Source organism: Macrobrachium nipponense, chromosome 6, assembly GCF_015104395.2.
Source record: "Macrobrachium nipponense isolate FS-2020 chromosome 6, ASM1510439v2, whole genome shotgun sequence".
Taxonomy (NCBI): domain Eukaryota; kingdom Metazoa; phylum Arthropoda; class Malacostraca; order Decapoda; family Palaemonidae; genus Macrobrachium; species Macrobrachium nipponense.
Window position 1 is genome coordinate 98,638,181 of NC_061108.1, and position 18,907 is coordinate 98,657,087.

At 49.6% G+C, this 18,907-nt stretch overlaps 1 protein-coding gene across 1 annotated transcript in view; it reads left to right on the top strand.

Moving 5' to 3' along the window:
• Nucleotides 1–18,907, top strand: part of LOC135216664 (uncharacterized) — a 388,956-nt gene that overhangs the window by 83,757 nt on the left and 286,292 nt on the right. The gene's annotated exons all lie outside the window — the stretch shown is intronic.

An 18,907-nucleotide genomic window follows, 5' to 3' on the forward strand; every position in this document is an offset into this window, starting at 1 on the left:
TTGTAAGGGTTGTGGTGGTGGTCGTAACCGTAGCATGCGTGACTGCCACAGAGCCAGCGAGATGGTAGAGCAGCCCCTGGACACTCGGCACGCCCCTGCAGCCCCAACGATGCCCACACCTGTCCGAGGTCGTCCTTCGCGGCAACCGCACCTGAGGAAGCAAAAGTCGGGTGATTAGCAGGATCCTCTACCCACTCGCGCGAAGACGAACGGATAGAGGACCCAGAGTACAACTCGACATCGGGGTATCTAGCGCCCTCCTCCACACTCGACAGGTCGGGTGAGGAGAAGGACCTAGAAACCCCCCCCGAAGGGGAAGGCGCCAAACGTGGGAGCTGAGCGGGCGGCAGGAAAGAAGACGAAGTGTCCGTAACCAAAGGAGTCGCGGGAGAGCTTTCCGACGACTCCTTTGCAGGCCTTCGCTTCTTCCTGCCTTCGTACAAAGTCCACTGCGCCTCCGACCAATTAGAACATACTTCACAGGGCTCGGCTCGGGTGCATTCGCGCCCCCGACACCGAGCGCACAAAATATGTGGGTCAATTTCGGGAATGAGCGGAACTTTCCGCATTTACGCCCTTCGGTACCCGGGCATAGTCTCCGTGGGGTAGCGAGGTGTGGAGATTCCATTATTGATCAATTTCAAAATATGACAATTGTGCGAAAATTGCATTTTTCCTAACTATACAAACCTGAGGTCCTTTAACAATAGGAAGTAGCTAGCGGCAGCTGGAACGGTCGTAAGCTTCGAACAAGGGGAGAACGGTAGTTAACTGCTTGTCCGACAGTCGCGCCTGGGAGGTAAACAAATCACTTTTGCTTTTGGCCCATGCAAAATACGCAGAGTGAGGGTGGCATGAGGAGGGACTATATAGTAAAGACCTCAGGTTTGTATAGTTAGGAAAAATGCAATTTTCGACAAATTGTCATTTGTTCCGATACGTAATACAAACCATCGGTCCTTTAACAATAGGAAGACTCACTTCTTGGTGGGAGGAATCTGAGTCTTTTGATGAACAGACTGGTGTTCGTCCATCCCTGGAATGCCTCCCTGGTCGTAAGAGCGAGGGAGGGATCCAAGCCTCTGTCCGATTGATCGGGGTGTGCACCGCAGGATCAATGGTCAGACCTCTGGGCCGAGTACTAAGAGAGAGGCCAGCGTATCTCTTCGTACCAGCAAGCAAGAACTTGTTCCTGTTTGCAAGAGGCAACATAAAGTATGGGTTGTCTCAAGCTGGCATCCACTTCCTCCCCCTTGTTGGAGGAAGTGGTGGATATACGCTCCTATCCCTAGTGAAAGGGATAGGATGGGGCTCTGTTGAGTAGCCTCACCTTGCATCTTGTCCTTATCCAGCAGGGTGACGACCGTGTCCCTCTAACCACAGGTAGAGGGGAAGAAAAAGATGGGAAGAGGAGCCAGTCACACTCTCATTCACTCATCCATTCTTACGGTCACACCAGGACTCGATGCTGTTCAGCCTGCGAGGGTCTGGGTTCGCTACACAACGTGTTGAGCAGCCACCACGGGTCCCAAGGAAAAAGATCCAAGGACCTGTGGGGCAATATCCCGAAGGTAGAAGGAAGGGCATGTGGTCTTGGTTGGACCAGACCCCTGCCTTCAGTACCTGCGCCACGGAGAAGTTCTTGCGGACAAGGCAGCATCTCCTTCGTATCGAAGGCGGTGGTTGAAGTCCATTAGGGAGGGGATTGTGAACGACTCGAACCAATCGTCAGGGACCGAAGGGTTCTGAGTCTTCGCTACGAAGTTCGGTACGAAATCGAGCGTCACGGATCCCCATCCCCTGGATGCTTGACTTCGCAGGAGAAGTCATGCAGTTTCCTCAGAGGAAAAAGAAGGAAATAGTCGCATGACCTATCCCTCTTCTCTACTTCGGTGATGTCCAGTACCCATACTGGTCTGTCCGTTTGCCACGAAGTCTCTCGCATCCTCCTATCCCCATGCAGCGAAGTTCTCGGTAGTGGATAGGACACCGACACTCCATGGTGGGTGTCGATGGTATGGGTACTGTGACAAGCTATTAAGACGAAGTAATGATTGCTCTGTAACAACCGAACTAAGTCAACAGCGTAGTTCGTAACTGACTCGGGCGCTCTGACAGCTGCCGACTGACTGCGTTCGGTAGGAGGCAAGTTGTCAAAGCATCCGAGTAAGTCACGTGACCTTCGCCTTTAAAGGGTTATGCCGAAAGACCAAACAAATAATGTATTTGTTTGTCACCAATGCTGGACAGCGAGGTGATGATTCTTCTTAAGGCATGTGCCCAACAGGCGAAAGTCAATTGCCTTCTAGAGACCAAGGTCCCTGAAGGTAAAACATCTCATGGTTGTTGAATCTCAGCTAAGGAGAAACAACACTATGTACCGTTGAAGACGAAGGTAGATATTGAATGCAACCTACGTCTTCACAGATGAATCGAGAGAAGGATTCTCAAGATTCATAACCTGTGCTTACAAATGACTGAAAACGCTAACCGCTGTTTCATTGCTGTCCGGTGAGAAGTCGTAGTTGCAATGAAAAGCGGGGCGTTCTTCAGTAATGAAAACACAGGGGAAAGCGCCTGAAGAACTGCTTCTCATGGGCTGAACATTTAGGAAGTAGAGCTGTCAGGTCGGAGAGTAGGCGATGTCTTCTGACACATCTTGTAATTCGGGTTGAACAATGACAATTGTACACCTACGAATACGAGATATTTGAAGACAAACTCAGATGTCTGCAAAATCATTCGCATTATCGCAGTGCGATGCAGCGGGAGACTTGTACAGACTTCTGTTACCGTGCGGTAAACAGAAAGATGAAAGAGTCCAAGAGATATCTCTGTTGAAAATTCTCGCAATGTCGAAGGCGATGGAATCTAGCGTCACAGCCGTAGATGGTCCTTCATTATGCGAGAATCCCCGTTAATCAGAGACCTAAGTCCATGATTGTTGGGCAGAGATACGGTTCGGTAGTATCAATCAAAGCAGGGGAGAGAGAGACATACATGGACCGTGCATCTCGGAGGCCCAGCTGATACTGAGCTGCTATCAGGCAGTTCGATACGCAGTAGTTGAGCCTGAGCTCTCGCTGACTCGTCATCCTGAGTTGCCAGGTAATCTATTATTCCACGAAGGAATGCGTTCGGCTAGAACTACCGAGCATAAAAGATATGCTCGAGCAATTATATTTAGGCGAAAACGAATTTCGGTAAATATAAAAAGTTGAAATGGTGTTGTCGTGACAAAACCGTAAGTATATAAAATTGAAACTGAAAACTCCTGGGAGGTTGCAGGCAACACGAGTTGCAGTTCAATTAGAATACTTGTCTTATAAGTCGCAATCCGTAGATTAACTAGGATATGCGCCTACCCCTCGGACAATTCAACTGCTTAGTAGAATCATGTCGCGAGGTTAATATACGTAGTATATTTGTAGGATTCTGAACAACGATTCTCCATCCTAATTTCTTTCCTTCAAGAAAACAAAATAAGGATGGAGATCGACCACCTTCGATCTCTATCAAAGAGAGTGAAGGAGAAGTCTTCTCGAAGGAAAGCTTCAATGGTGAACAGAATACTAAGACGATAGTTCAAGCCAAACTGGATATTCCCGTCCGATCTTCTCTATTCCAGGTTGGTCGCCTACTGTGAGATAGTTTCTTTCAGCAGCAGTCTTCTTCCCAATGCTAGAAATACCAGGAATTCGAGCATAGGCGAGGTTCCCGATTATCGTGTAACATATCGGGGATTCTCGTCTCGCTCACTTTGGACCGTGGTCTCGCCCAAGTGTTTGGAGATCGTAAAAAACTCGAACACTGAATGCGCTAGAAATTCCGTAGAATTCTAAGCAGTCTGCGAAACCCCCACCGAATTCGTCAAACGATATCGGCTGGTGGTCCTCTCGATTCCCGTAGAAATCGAGAATGGGGCAGGATTCCTCCTCAACGACCGGGGCTTACGTCGGGTAGGACCCGAAGGTCCCCCCGGTAGCGCAGTCCCGAACGTGGGATCCTACAGAGAAATCTCCGTAGGATCCCTCCCCTTTCCCTCGTAGCCGTAAGGAGAGAGGGAATGGGGGAGAAATTGGATACTCGCTCACCTTCCCAGTGGAACTAGCAGTTGGAGAAGAGTAGGAGCAGCCATCGCCTTGCGGCGATGGCCTCTCAGAGTCTGGGAAAACGTATCGTCAGGAGAAAACGTTTTCCCGCGGAGGGTTACGAACTCTCACTGTAGGTAAGGGTCTGCCGCCACTGTGAACGTCGTCTGGGTGGGGCTGATCGACACCTGACAGGAGAGAGCCGATACCGTCCTCCGACTCATTCCAGTCCTCGTCGAGGTCGAAACCTCTCAGGAGGACCGAAGGAGTATTTAAATACGGTGTCCGAAGACACGTAGAAACGCCGCTGTCGCAGTAGAGGAGGTGGAAGTAGCTTGATCGACCGGCCAGAACTGAGAGAGCCTTCTTGTCCGGAGACGAGAGACTCTGGTTCGAGGCAGAATCGGCAAGCTCCGATCGCGGCAGACCCACCGTCGGTTTGGGTTCCCTCTCGGGCCCCAAAACGACTCAAGCAGAGACGTGGGCTCTGCTGGTGGGAGCGGCAATCCTTCCGCAAGGTCATTATGCTGACGAATCAGCTTAATGACTTCTGCAAATTCCTCTGTATCTCGGGAATAACCGCGTCTTGCGGAGTAGGACCGTCCAGTCCCTCCAACAAGAACCGATCCCGAGATACTCTCCTTCAGAAGGAGGAAACAGCGGCAGACCCCTGACGGTCGCTCCAGCTACTTGCGCGTATGTCCTGGTCGGTCCTAGAACCGTGCCTGGTCCATACAGCGTCATAGCGGGATCGCGAGCGGCGCACCTCTCGCGATCATTCATAGGTACCTCGCTCCTCCCGGTGTAGCCCGAGGAGGTTGAAGGTACAGGAGAGGCAGACCTGACGCTTCCCCCTAGCTCGCTGGCAGGACCAGCGTGCTTGGAGGGCTGCTGCTGATCGTCAATCCGCGGTGGCGATCGAGCAGCAGGCCTAGCCTTGCCGCTCGCCTGGGGCGAGAGGCTCGGCTAAGAACGTCGACGCTGATCTCTAGCGTCAGGCGAGCTGTTGCTGGTTACCGTCTCCGCCCGGTCCGATGGGAGCGGCGTCAGGTGACCTGCTAGGCTCGCTGTCGCGGTGAGACCGGCGAGCGTCCTCTCGGCGCGTCGAGCCGCTGGTACCAGCCGTGGCTGGTACCGACGGCCGCGGGGACCCCTTCCTCGCCTCAACCCGTGGCTGGTCAGCGACCGTCACGTCAACCCGAGCAGCCAGCTGGTCGCTGCGAGAGCGTCCACTGGCCTGGCGAGAGTCGTCTGCACGACACTCGCCAGTCTTCTGCTCCGCGCTTCGGTCTTGACGGCGAGCGAGCTCGGGTGTCAAGACTTTGGCTGGACGGTCTCCCGCGGGAGACCGTCCACTCGGTACTTCTCGCTAACGAGAAGCCGAGGCGGATCCTGGTTTAGGCGGCAGAACCGCTAGAACCAGGCGAGGAAGTGCCAGCCGAAGCTAGTACTCCTCTGGTCCCCGTCTTCTTCTCCTTGGTAGAAGAAAAGACGGGCCCTGTTCCCGAGGGAGCAGGAGGACCAGCAGAAGAGCTCCCCAAATCGCCGGAGCGAGACGGGCCCTTAGAAGATCCCGAAGGAGCCTTCTTAGGGGGGAAAACCCGGGTTACCAGCTGGTCGCTGCAAGAGCGCCGCTGGCCTGGCAAGAGTCACCTGAGCGCTCTCACCAGCCTTCTGCTCCGTGCCGCGTCTTGGCGCCGAGCGAACTCTGGCGCCGAAACTTGGCTGCACGGTCTCCCGAGGGAGAACCGTACACTCGGGATCTCTCGCGAACAGAGAGACCGAGCCGGAACCTGACGTAGCGGCATCGCCGCTAGCACCAGGCGAGGAAGTACCAGAGCTAACCGATACTCCTCTGGTCCCCGTCTATCTCTTCCTTACGGAAGGGGAGACGGGCCCCGCTCCCGAAGGAGCAGGAGGACCAGCAGAAGGACCCCCCGTCCCACCGGGGTGGGACGGGCCCTTAGAAGTTCCCGAAGGAGACTTCTTAGGGGGGAAGGCAGCCTTCTTCTTCTTCGGCTTATGGGCCTTGGAAGTCGAAGGGGAAGAGGCAGCAGCAGACGATGAAGACGAAGATGACAGCTTCCTCTTCTCCTCTCCTCGTCAGCTCACGCAGGACAGTCGTCAGGTCCTCCATCCAGGCCGGAGCCGGGGCTATTGCCGAAGCAACACGGCCCGACTGCACCTGTCCGGAAGGGACCTGGGACTGGGGAAGACACACCGTGGGCAGGACCATCATGGGCAGGCTCAGGAACCAGGAGCGACAGGAACAGCAACCAGCTCAGGAGCGGCAGGAACAGCGGCAGCGGTAGACCCAGAAGGGACAGCCAAGCCAACAGCGGGTAATCACATCAGCGGCAGGTACGGCAGGCCCAGCGATTGCCTCGTAGAATCATCGGCAGCCAGCGGAACCTGGTACTGGCGGCCGGTCCAGGGGCGAGCTGCTGGAACAGCGGAAAGTCTGGGGCAGGCAAACACGAAGAAAACAGGCGGCGGCGGCAACTCCCCCTCGGTACGGCGGCGGCCCTAGTAGCGGCAGACGGCGTCACCGACACAGCATGGGGAGTGTAGACCAGAGGGGGGAGCAGCATAAGCGGCCGTGGTAGTAGTGGAGACCGCCCCAGACCTCGCTAGACGCTGCAGCAGCCCGTGGATGCTAGGCACGCCCTGCCGCCGCGGTGGTCCATACCTGTCCCAAGGTCGTTCTCCCACGGATGTAGCACCTGCGGTAACATAGATAGATTAGTAAGAGGGGTTCCCTCACGCACGGGGGGAAGACATGCCCCACCCCGAACGCAAGGAAGACCCCAAATACAAATACAACGAAGAAGCTGAGCGGGGGGCAGGAAGGAAGACGAAGAATCGGATACCAAGGGAGGCGCCGGGAGAGCTTTCCGACGACTTCCTGGCAGACTTCGCTTCCCCTACCCCGCACAGCAGTGAAAAGTAATATGAAAATGAAACAGAAATACTGCCCTTGCGATTCACTTCATAGAACTTAAAGGGGAAAAGATCAATTCCCGGGTAAGAACGGAAACTTGATCCAAATAATATGATGCTATCATAAAATATATATGAAAATGAAACAGAATACTGCACTTGCGATTTCACTTTCACATAAAATAATCGTAAGGATCAATTCCCGGGTAAGAACGAAAATTGATCCAAATTAAATTTCATGCAAATAAATAAATGAAAATGAAAAGAATATTGCAATTGCGAATCCACTTCATTGCATTCTATATACAAAATAAAAAGCTCGTGCTGAGCGCAATCACACTCTCGGTAACGAACGCACAGGGCAAAAATATAATGAAAAGAGTACTTACATTTTTCAATTACACACTTTCGCCCAAAATACATGACTCGGCGCGAGAGCGCCCGCCCTCGGCACCGAGGACATAATTCAAGGGTTTAATTCATGAACAGAGAGGAAATCGCCGCATCTACGGCGATAGCTCCATGTTGGTTCATAATAAGTAATGAAAATGAAAACAGTGTACTTACAGTTTCATTTTCAAGTCAAACAAACCATTAGTAGAAAACACAATATAAACAAAGCATACGGACGATGAAGCGGGCAGAGAGCGATGACGAAACACGTCCTTCACACCCGCGGCCGAAAGCAAAACTGATTTGTTTACCTCCCAGTCGCGCGGCGCGCGACTGTCGGACAAGCAGTTAACTACCGTTCTCTTCCCCTTGTTCGAAGCTTACGACCGTTCCAGCTGCCGCTAGCTACTTCCTATTGTTAAAGGACCGAGGGTTTGTATTACGTATCGGAACAATGAAGAAATAAGAGAGGAAATGATTGTACTTACAAATGTTCACACACAAAACACAACCAAATACTCATGAAAGCAAAAACGACGAGAAGCGGGCAGAGAGCGTCGAACACACACGTCCACTCTGTGAGGCCGAAAGCAAAAGTGATTTGTTTACCTCCCAGTCGCGCGCCCGCGCCTGTCGGACAAGCAGTTAACTACCGAACCCCTTGTTCGAAAGCTTACGACCTATCCAGCTGCCGCTAGTACCTTCCTATTGTAAAAGGACCGAAGGTTTGTATGCCGTGTCGGAACAAACTTAAATTAAGTAAAAGATTTACTTCTTGGTTCCTTACCTGATAGCAAAGTAGACTCTGTGATTACTGTCACTTAAGCCTGCTTCTGCTTTTATCAGAGTTGCCAGCCAGGTGTGGACCTGTAGTGCTGGTGCACTCTGGATGCTCTGTCAACGGGGACGTGACCTCAATGACAAGACCATCGAGCCAAACATATGGGAGTACACAGACAACCGACCACCACCTGACCAACTAAACCAAAAAACCCCTGACAGTTAAACTAAAGAATGGGAGATTTCCACAGAAAGATCTCACCATCTACCACAAACACAACAATAAAACTAAACCTAAGCTAAGCTGGGATAGGGAGAGAGCTACCTTCAGCCCCAAAACTGTGTCTGCCGAAATGTATGGCCCCAAAGAACTACAGTTCTCGTAAATCGTCTCACATCCCGGAGGTAATGTGAGGCGAATACGGAATTGCTCCTCCAAAAGGTGCTATCAAGGATATCTTTGATAGACATATTCCTTTGGAAGGCAAGAGAAGTAGCTACGGCTCTGACTTCGTGAGCTTTCACTTTAAAGAGGCTCAAATCAGTCTTCTGGCAAGATGAATGAGCCTCTTTAATGACGTCCCTCAAAAAGAAAGCCACAGCATTCTTCGACAACGGCAAATCTGGTCTCTTCACCGAGCACCAGAGATTACCTGAGGGACCTCTTATCTCTTTAGTTCTATGAACATAGAACTTGAGAGCCCTGACAGGGCACAGGGCTCTCTCTGGTTCTTGACCCACGAGACCCGACATACCTTTGATCTCAAAGCTCTTGGGCCAAGGATTAGACGGGTTCTCATTTTTTGCCAAGAAAGTCAGGCTCAACAAGCAGACAGCGTTGTCCCCCTTGAAGCCCACTAGGCTACTGAACGCTTGGATTTCACTAACTCTCTTCGCCGTCGCCAGAGAAGTTAGGAAAAGCGCTTTCTTTGTCAAGTCCCGTAGAGAAGCTTCGTGGAGAGGCTCAAAGGGACTTAACATTAGATGCTTCAGAACCACATCGAGATTCCATGAGGGTGGTCTTGCCTGTGGAATCTTGGAGGTTTCGAACGACCTTAAGAGATCGTGTAGATCCTTGTTGTCGGAGAGGTCCGGTCCTCTGTGTCGAAAAACGGCCGACAACATACTCCTATAACCTTTAATTGTAGGAACTGCCAATTTCTTCACATTTCTTAGATAGAGCAAGAAATCTGCTATCTGGTTCACAGAGGTCGTGGAAGAGGAAATTCCTTCCTTTTTGCACCATGCCCTGAAGGAGGCCCACTTAGATTGGTAGACAGCTCTTGAAGAGGCTCTTCGAGCATTAGCGATTGCTCTCGCAGCTGCTTTCGAAAAGCCTCTCGCTCTGGCCAACTTTTCGATAGTCTGAACGCAGTCAGAGCCAGAGCGGAGAGGTTTTGGTGATACCTTTTGAAGTGAGGCTGTTTGAGTAGATCTCTCCTCCAGGGCAACGTTCTTGGGAAGTCCACAAGGAAAGTCATGACCTCTGTGAACCACTCTCTTGCTGGCCACATCGGGGCAATCAGAGTCAACCTTGTCCCTTCTGAAGCTGCGAACTTCCTCATGACTTCCCCCATGATCTTGAATGGGGGAAAGGCGTAAAGATCTAGGTCTGTCCAGCTCCAGAGCAACGCGTCCACCGCAATTGGTCCTGGATCCAGGACCGGGGAGCAATACAGAGGAAGCCTCTTCGTCCTCGACGTAGCAAACAGGTCGACTAGAGGACGTCCCCACAGTCTCCATAATTGCCGACAGACTTCCTGGTGCAAGGTCCACTCTGTTGGCAGAATTTGATTTCGACGACTGAGAAGGTCCGCCCTGACATTCTGTACCCCTGCCACGAATCTCGTCAGGATCTTGATCTGCCTTACGTCTGCCCATAGCAGAACTTCCCTCGCAAGGAGAAAAAGGGATCGGGAGTGAGTTCCTCCCTGATTCTTCAGATATGCAAGGGCTGTGGTACTGTCTGAGTTGACTTGAATGACCTTGCCTGACACTTTGCCTTCGAAGAACTGCAGCGACAGGAAGATCGCTGCCAGTTCCTTTACATTGATGTGCCAGGCTACCTGTTCCCCTCTCCGGGAGCCTGACACTTCCTCCCCTCCTAGTGTTGCTCCCCAACCGGAAATGGAAGCGTCTGAGAACAACACTAGGTCGGGGCTCAGAAGATTTAGGGATAACCCCTCTCGCAACTTCTGAGGGTCGAGCCACCATCTTAAGCGGTCTTTCACTGTGTTTGAGATCCTTAGGATCGCATTCAGGTCCTCCTTCGCTTTCCATTCTTCCGCAAGGAAAAATTGAAGAGGCCTGAGGTGCAGTCTTCCCAACGAGACAAACTTTTCCAGCGAGGAAATGGTGCCCAGCAGACTCATCCATTCCCTCACCGAACAAGCTTCTCTCCCTAGGAAGGCTGCGACTTTCTCTAAACCCAGCTGCTGACGTTCCTGGGATGGAAACGCCCGAAAAGCCACTGAATCCATCTGAATCCCCAGATACACGATGGACTGTGTCGGGGTCAGATGTGACTTTTCGGAGTTGACTAAAAGACCCAGGGACTTTGCTAGGGCTAACGTCGACTGAAGGTCCTCCAGACATTTTCTTCTCGACGACGCTCTGATCAGCCAATCGTCGAGGTAGAGGGATATCCTGATCCCTGAAGAATGGAGCCACCTCGCTACATTCCTCATTATAACTGTAAAAACCATCGGGGCGAGCTGAGGACCGAAACAAAGGGCTCTGAATTGCCAAACCCTGTTGCCTAAGACAAAATCTCAGGTACTTCCTTGAAAGAGGGTGGACGGGGACGTGAAAGTACGCGTCCTGCAGGTCCAGAGACACCATCCAGTCGCCAGGTCTCAAGGCTCCTAGCACCGACTGAGGCGTCTCCATTTTGAACTTGTTTTTCTCCACAAAAAGATTGAGCCTGCTCACATCCAGGACTGGGCGCCAACCCGACGACTGCTTCGGCACCAGGAAAATCCTGTTGTAGAAGCCCGGTGACCCCAGGTCCACGACTTGCTCCACCGCTCTTTTTTCGACCATCTGGTCTAAAAGATCGAAAAGGATACTTTTCTTCTCTCCCTGATAAGTCGGAGAGAGGTCTCTGGGAGTTGATGTTAAAGGAGGAGGATGTAAAAAGGGGATCTTGTACCCTTGCTCTACGATCTTGAGAATCCAAGGGTCCGCCCCTCTCTGCCTCCATGCCTCTGCAAAGAACTTCAGCCTGGCCCCGACTGGCGTCTGAAGGACAAGATCTTCATTTGGCAGATTTTGGCTTAAATGAAGCTCTTCCTCTCGAAAAACCTCTCCCTCGAGGAGCTGCTCTCGAGGGGGGTGCCCCGCGAAAGGGTTTGACTTTCTTCGGGGGTTTAACGAACGAAGATGTAGAAGGAACTGCTGGGCGCCTTGAAGACTGTGCCAAGAGGTCCTGGGTCGCCTTCTCCTGCAAACTCGTCGCAAGATCTTTCACCATAGCTGGGGGAAGAGATGGTCCAAAAGAGGCGCAAAGAGCAATTCCGCTTTCTGAGCGGGGAGAAACCGACTTAGCGGTTTAAAATTACATAGAAGAGCTCTTTTCTTCAGGAAAGCTGTTCCAAAATGAGAAACCAGCTCTTCCGAACCATCCCTGACGGCCTTGTCCATACACGACAACACGCTGGACAGCTCCCCCAGACAGAGAATCAGGGCTTCTAGACTGAAGGTCCAAACTCCCAAGCACCAGTCTAAGAAATTGAAGACACCCAAAGTGCGCAGCAGTCCCTTCAAGTGGTGGTCCGTCTCCACAGGAGTCCAGGACACCTTTGCAGATGATAAGAGGGACCTCTCTGAGCGTCCACTAAAACTGGAGAAGTCCCCAAGAGCGGACGAAGGAACCTTTACCCCACGTCCTCCTTGGTTTCATATACCAAATGCCTCTTTCCCGGAGAGTCTAGAGAAGAAGGGCGAAAGTGGTCTTGCCCTGGTCCTTCCTTCGAGACATAAAATCTTGGAGCTTCTTGAAAGCCCTCTTGGTTGAAAGCGACGTCTTCATCTCGACAAACTCAGGAGTCTTGACTGACTTAGAAGACGAAAGTTGAGAGGGAGGAGACCTAGGGGCTGCCGGCTGAAACTTATCCCCGAAGGACGAAACGTAACAGCCGCACAAGAACCTTATAGTCTGAGACAGCCGAAAGCTACAGGAGGTTCTTCTTCGACGCTGAACTCGCTGGACTACTAAGTTCCCCTTCTTCTCTAAGAGGAACTGGAGAACGTCCATCCGGAGAGGGCGTACGTCCAGCAGGCTTAGGCCTAAACAAGGACTTCCGCTGATTGGAAGTCACCGCTTCAGGCACGGACTCGCCCTTACGACGATCCTTTGAAGGACGGACATCTTGTGAACGTAGAGCGTCCTTTGAAACAACGGGAACTGTCTTACTACTAGACACGTCCCTACGAGAGGAAGCACGAGCTTCCTGACGAGAGGCGCCAAAAGCGTCCTGCTTAGCCAGGCAAGCGTCCTGCTGAGCGTCCTCAAAAGCGTCCTGCTTCGAACGGCGAGCGTCCTGCTTTTCAAAAGCGTCCTGCTTCGAACGGCGAGCGTCCTGCCGAGCGTCCTCAAAAGCGTCCTGTCGAAAGCGCAAAGCATCCTGCTGAGCGTAAGATCTACTCGGAGAACGAGAGAACGGTGACGATCCGGAGGAGGAGAGGAGAGGACGAACGAGACGAGAGAGAAGGAGACTGCTTCGTCCTCTTGACGGGCAGCCTGACGTCCTTTCTTCGCTTAGGCTCGACTGCTGCTGGGCGAGTCCTTTGAGCCATGAGAGACGAAATCTGGTCCTGAAGGGACAAAAGGATTTTCTTCGTAGGTGACGAAGAAGAAGGGGCAGGACTGACCCTGCAAGAAGGCGAGGGGCGAGGGGACGCCTCCTTCCTTCTCGCAGGTACAGCTACCTGCATCTCAGGGGAACACGCCTGTACGCGCAACCCAGCGTCCTCGTCAGTTGAGACTCTACCTCTCTTCTGAGGAGGAAAAGCGTCATACGCGTCCTCTGAAGAAAGCGGTGATAGGACGTAAAGCGGTGATAGGACGTGAAGCGTCCTCAAAACGAAAAGTCCTTTTCAGCGGACGAGAGTCTCTCCGAGCGCTCCACCCCTTGCGCGGGGAGGACGCTTCGGAGGACGAAAAGCAATCCTTCAGGACGCGCACTCATGCGCACTCCTTGGCAGCCTGGGACTTAGCAACAAGGCCTGCCAAAGGGACGCCAGATCGGTGGGGAGCCCCCGTAACCCTCTTGCGGCTTTCGACATACCCACTCCCTGGGTCCTGGGAGTCCGATAGAGGTCTAGGCCTAGAGGCATTATGGGGCCGATCTGACGCCCCTCCACCAACACTAGGGGCACTATCACAAACTTTCACAGGGCCAGTTTCTAAGGCCAACACTTTCGATTCAAGAGCGCGAATAGACTCGAGAATCAGAGAAAGGGCATTACCTTCTCCAGACACAGCAATAGGGCCCGAAGGCAACAACACAGGATTAGGTTGAACAAAATCTACCGGTGTTAGAGGAGGAGAAATATTACATTCCTTACCTTTTGTAGAACTGCTCTTGGAGGAAGACCTCCTGACTCTATCACGCTCCAATTTACGCCGATAGGTCTCATACATCTTCCATTTATCATCTGACAAATCCTTGCATTCATTGCACCGATCATCAACCAAGCAAACATGCCCCCTGCATTCCATACAAACTGTGTGAGGATCAACTGAAGGTTTAAGAAGCCTCACCTTACATTCACTCCTCACACACTCTCAAACTCCCTGTACTTGATCCCGACATCATGTACACAGAAAAGCCAATCCAAAATCAAAAACCAATCCACTATTACGCGTGCCAATCCAACAATCCAGAGTCGATACCAAAAGTCAATCCAGATAATTTAAAGCGAGATAATCCAAAAATCCTGGACGGAGGTACTGCAAACAGTTGTTTCCAGCACCGGCGACAGAAAAAATATGAATAGAAAATGGGAATGGTTCCTGAAATCCGCCTCCCAGCGGCGGGAATGGGTACTACCACCTGGCCGCCCACTACGTGTGCCGGGAGTTTTGAAATTCTGTCGGACGTCAGAAAATACAGCTATATATATATCTGACAGGTAAGTTTCATGAACAAAATCATATTATTACCTGCAATGAATATTCTATCACTATCACGCACTCATTCATAAATTCCCTGACACATTGCAACATCAATTATAAACACTGAATACTCAAAATACTTTATAAAATACAAAAGAAAAACAATTTTAATATAAGCCTTTTTTTAACCTCGAACAAAGGAACTAAAAACAGCAATTCCGCAAATAAAATAAATGAACTACACAACACAGAGGTCACAGAGTACCCAAAAGATTTCATAAACATGCAAAGAGTAAGACTTTCAGACTGGCACTACACTGGAGGAAAGCAGACCACATAAGGTACGATCAAGTGAAAGCAAAAGAAAGGAACACTACAGTCGACACATTCACCATTATAGAAATGTAAACCCAACAGGTATTAAATCACAGTAGTAAAATACCTGTACAATAAAACACATGGCAACACTACACAGGATGTATGAAACAATGCTACAAAGAACAACTGAACTTATCAAAACCCAATACAATATTGAAGTAACGCATTGGTACATCATTCATCATTTGTTATGGATTAGCATTTGATCTATTAGGATGGCCACCCTATGTGATGAACAGCATATTACAGCTTACATAGGCCAAAGGCCAAATGATTACCACTTGCAATATAACACTAGGAATTCAATGAATGGAGATTAATTCACACACCTCATTTGTACGGTAGTGCGAGAAGGCACTGTGAAATTTTCCTTGGTCCCAATTCATTCTTCACACTGTTCACAAAGTAGCTATGGATAGCATGGACACTGCACCTTATGTAAGGGTAGGTTACCATAGGTTAATATTACCTTACTAGGTTAACTTTTGCATGGATATTACCTTGTTCCTGATTTGTTTATTTTCCTTTTTATGTATATTTAGTGATAACATACATGAAGTGTTTTTCTTTATTTATGTTGGTGCTATTCACTCTATCTTTTGAAAACTTGTCTCACAGTAGTCCCCCATAATTGTGACGGGAAACAAAAAAAAGTTTGTCTCAACACTAACAATAAAAGAGAAAATATGAGACAAGCAGTTGGAAAAACATTTTCTTACATCTGGCAAAAACTGTTACGCATAAACCAAAAGTACTGTTAGGCTAACTCTTTGTAGTATAGCCTATAAAGTCCTATAATCACTAATGTCTATTTAGGTGATAATTCCTAGAGGTATTTCACAATAACAAGTAAACTTCAAAATTGATATCTTTAGCACATCTTAACATCATGGTGTTAATCTACAGATAAGGCTTAAAATTCCTATCATTATCTGCGCAACAACCAGGATCAGTAGGGGAGTTTCAATTTGAAGCTCATCTATTACTGTAAATACAAGGAATATACACTACACAAACATAAGTTAAAATGAGTGAAAACTACAAGCCAACTGTTCTCAGCAAGATGCTATTAAGCTATTTAAGCTGACGAAACAATTGACATTTTCCTGTAGCCTAGCCTGTATATTCTGCATAACTGTCCAATATGATATTGTTTTATTTTACAATAAAGTTTTGTACATACTTACCTGGCAGCATATACTTAGCTTACGTCTCTGACGTCACGACAGAATTCAAAACTCGCGGGCTAACGCGACAGGTAGGTCAGGTGATCTACCTTACCGCCGCTGGGAGGCGGGTGTAAGAACCATCATACCTTTCTTGCCAGATTTTTTCTCTCTATACCTGTCTCCTGAGGGGAGGCTGGGCGGGCCATCAATCGTATATGTCTGCCAGGTAAGTATGTACAAAACTTTATTGTAAAATAACAATATCATTTTTGTACATGAACTTTCCTGTAAGACATATACTTAGCTGATTGACACCCTTGGTGGAGGGTACAAGACAGAAAATAACAAAGAAAAGGTAAACAACACCTGTTGTAGGATAAAAATAACCTTGGTTCTTACCTGTTTGGGCTGAAGACTTCATAGATACTGTCTATTAGTCTGCATAGCCATAAGAGCTACAGCGAGGGCGTGACCTACAGCTGAAAACGACTCTTTGGGTCTACTAACGGGACTTGATATCCGCTTACTTAGTAGAATCCAAGTCGGATCATGTCAATGGGGTTCGCCCTCTTCTATGACAGAACCTGTCCACTACCAACGCAGGGAGCTTCAAACCAAATCCGATCACCTAACCAAACAAAATAACGTTATTAGCATTACGACGAAACGAAAAAAAGATGCCTACCTGCATCATTTTTCATACAACCATATGAACTCAATTAACAAAAAAACAATGGAAAAACTACTAAGGATATGTTCCAGCTCCCTGCCCCAGCACCGAATCCGCCGATATGTACGGGCCTAACGCGAAGCACTCGTCATACGTAATACTGACGTCTTTTAGGTAGTGGTGGCGAATACTGAATTACATCTCCAGAATGTAGTTTTCATCAGATTCTGAAGAGACATATTCTTCTTAAAGGCCAAGGAAGTGGCAATTGCTCTTACTTCATGAGCCTTGACTTTTAGGATCTTGAAATGTTCCTCATTACAAGCTTTATGTGCTTCTTTCACAAACACTTCTAATGAAGAAAGACAGCGCATTTTTCGACAATGGTCTGCTGGGGTCCTTTACAGAGCACCATAGTCTGTCCTCAATGCCCTTAAGGGTTTTCTTCTTCTGAAGGTAGTATTTTAAACTCCTAACAGGGCAAAGAGTTCTTTCAGGTTCTTCCCCTACTATGGCAGATAAACCACGAACCTCAAAGTTCCTTGGCCACGGATTTGAGGGGTTCTCATTTTTTGCCAAAAACGAAGGAAGGAAGGAACAAACCACGGAATCTCCTTTGAAAACCTACCCTTCCTTCTAGGGCATGAATCTCACTAACCCTTTTAGCTGATGCTAAAGCCATGAGAAAGAGAGCTTTCCATCGTGAGATCTTTGAAGGAGGCTAAATGTGGTGGTTCAAACCTAGCGGACTCAGGAAACGAAGAACCACATCCAGATTCCAACTTGGAACTTCGCTCGAGGTTTCTTGGAAGATTCAAAGGATCTTAATAGATCATGAAGATCTTTGTTATTCGAAAGATCTAATTTCCTATGTCTGAATACCGCAGCCAGCATGCTTCGGTATCCTTTGATAGTAGATACTGCCAAAACCGCATTTTTCTCTGAGGAAAAACTAGGAAATCTGCTATCTGAGTCACAGAGGTACTGGAAGAGGAAAACTTCTGGTTCCTGCACCAACGGCGAAAGACGTCCCACTTCGACTGGTAGACTTTAAGGGTTCGAAGGTCTTCTAGCTGAGGCGATAGCCTTAGCAGCTTTTGTCGAAAACCCCTTCGCTCTGACAAGGACTTTTGACAGTCGAAAGCCAGTCAGATTGAGAGCGGGGAGGTTTCTGTGATACTGTCGAAGTGGGGTTGTTTGAGCAAATCTTGTCTTTGTGGAAGTGCTCTTGGAAAGTCCACCAACATTCCAGTACCTCTGTGAACCAATCTTGGGCGGGCCAGAACGGAGCTACTAGCGTCATTCTTGTCCTCTCCGAGATAGCAAATTTCTTGAGGGTTTGTCCTAGTACTTTGAAGGGGGGGAAAGGCGTAGACGTCTAGCCCTGTCCAATCTAGGAGAAACGCATCCACTTATACTGCTCCTGGGTCTGAGATCGGGGCGGGGAGCAGTAAAGTTCGATTCTTGCGTTCTTTGCTGTTGCAAAGAGATCGATGTGAGGTCTGCCCCATCTTCTCCACAGGTCTTGGCATACTTCTGAGTGGAGGGTCCACTCGGAAGGCAGGAGTTGATTCTTCCTGCTCAGGAGATCGGCCCTGACGTTCCTTTCTCCCTGTACGAATCGGTGAGAAGACTGATCTTCCTTGTTTGAGACCACAGCAGAAGATCCCTTGCTGTTTCGTACAGGGAGAAGGAGTGCGTCCCCCCCCCCCCTGTTTTTTGATGTACGCCAAGGCTGTGTGTTGTCCGAATTGACCTGCACTACTGCATTTCGGACGTGGGGTTCGAAGGCTTTCAATGCCATCCAGACTGCCATCAAACTCTTTCTTGTTGATGTGCCAGGACACCTGATCCCCCTTCCAGGTGCCTGACACTTCTCTTGTCCCGAGTGTCGCTCCCCAAACCTGCCTCCGATGCGTCGGAAAACAACACATGGCTGGGGTTCGGCATGTAGAGAGACATTCCTTCCACAAATCGAAGTGGGTTGTTCCACCACCGAAGGACTCTCTTGATTTCCCTTGAGATCTTGAAGGAGAACTCCAGATCTAGGGAGAGACGCCTCCAGTTCTGGTATAGGAAGAACTGTAGAGGCCTGAGATGCAACCTTCCTAGAGAAACTAATTGCTCCAGCGAGGAGAGTGTCCCCAGCAGACTCATCCACTCCCTCGCTGTGCATGCATCTTTCTCTAGGAAGGTCGTTATTTTCTCGTAGCAACGAGCTATCCTCTCTGGCGACGGAAAAGCCCGAAAAGCCAGAGAAGCTATCCGAATCCCCAGATAGATCCTCTCTTGACTGGGGATTAATTGAGACTTCTGGAAGTTCACCAGAAGTCCCAGCGAACTTGCCAATGTAAGGGTCTTTTGAAGG